The sequence below is a fragment of the Sinocyclocheilus anshuiensis genome, unplaced genomic scaffold (assembly GCF_001515605.1).
Source record: "Sinocyclocheilus anshuiensis isolate Anshui unplaced genomic scaffold, SAMN03320099.WGS_v1.1 scaffold2045, whole genome shotgun sequence".
Lineage (NCBI taxonomy): Eukaryota > Metazoa > Chordata > Actinopteri > Cypriniformes > Cyprinidae > Sinocyclocheilus > Sinocyclocheilus anshuiensis.
In genome coordinates, this window is record NW_015536593.1 from 246,882 (window position 1) to 248,348 (window position 1,467).

Consider the following 1,467-nt stretch of genomic DNA (forward strand, 5'->3'; position numbering starts at 1 on the left):
CGACAAACAGCGAAAAAGTCGCTGGCGGTGTGAACGGGGCTTCAGTATCCGCGAGTGATTACCTAGCCAGGTTCGCCGCTCCCTCTGATGGAGCCTGCATGGTCTCTTGGTGGATCAGAAATTGACGATGATGACCAACTGTTTTCCTGCCTCTTTTCATAAGGCAGTGTAAGTTGCTTACACTCTAACCACTCTATATGCCAAGCGCTTCCGCCACTCGTTGCTAGTGATGTCCGATTCTTGAACGAATCGTTCTTTTAAATCGGTTCTCAGGAAGAAATTGAACTGAATCGAACTCGATGACGCAAGACTCAGCCGCAGTAGCACGTCCGACTCGAAAAAGAATCGAATAAGTCGGTTCAACCAACTGTCGAAGTTTGCCGAGGATTACCGAGGATTCTGATGAGTGCGTTGCTGACATTATGCATGCGCGTTTATCACCGAGAACTTGAACGAGCCTGATGCGCAATAAGAAACAAAACGCTCTGGAAATATGCTTATGACTAGTTTTATTAAATAGGCCTACATTTTTGTTAAAACACAGAATAACCTGAATTTTACAATGGTTTATTGTGCATGCAGGTTATATTTTAAGTTGTTAAACTACATCAATGAGTTTATAAGGCTGATTTATTCTTTCTATGTATTGTATTAGAACATATCTTTGTTTATGCATCAATGTCTGTAATGTGTGCTGTAGGTGCGAAACTTTTAGGAAACTTATCCAAGATGTAGGCTATTCAATATTGGTCAGTCATGAAGGATCTGTGAATGAAACTGTGACTACAACATTAACTTAAGTGAATGAAAGGCAATAATCGGCAATACACCTTCACACAAGAAATGCATACTGACATCATTGTGAGATGACTGGAACCAATTAATCATTTTTTTGAACCGATTCGTTGAGCCAAACTGTCCGAATAAAACAGTTGGCGGAAAGCAAGCGTCCGCACTAGGGTATTTCTATAAGGCAATCTGATTGGCTGATGCCTGAGTTGGTGCTTGAAAAGTTTAAAATTTGTAAACTTCTGCCACAAACAACGCCAGTGGCACAACGCAACGCACCCACACGCTCAGTGCCATTTTCTCAGAATCTTTCTGCTTCATCTTTTAAACTGCTAGATCCTCTTCCGTCGCTGAGTCGTTGCCGGTAAGTGGTTTATTCTAAGCTAATCCCCTTGTGCGTTCTGATGAGACTGAAGATGTTTGGTGAGTATGACAGTTTCTTTCAGCTGTCCTCAGTGAAGTGATTAGGGTGACCATACGTGCCATTTTCCCAGGACGCGTCCTGGCCAGGATTTCTATATTGCCTAAAGTATCTAGGTTTTGGCTTTGCGTGTGCATACCGATCGGTGTATGACATCAAAATACCATACAGACGGTTCCTTATGCTTTCAAAATGCTCTCGAGGGATTTTGATGTCATACACCGAGCAGTATATCAGATGTTCTAGATCAGGGGTGT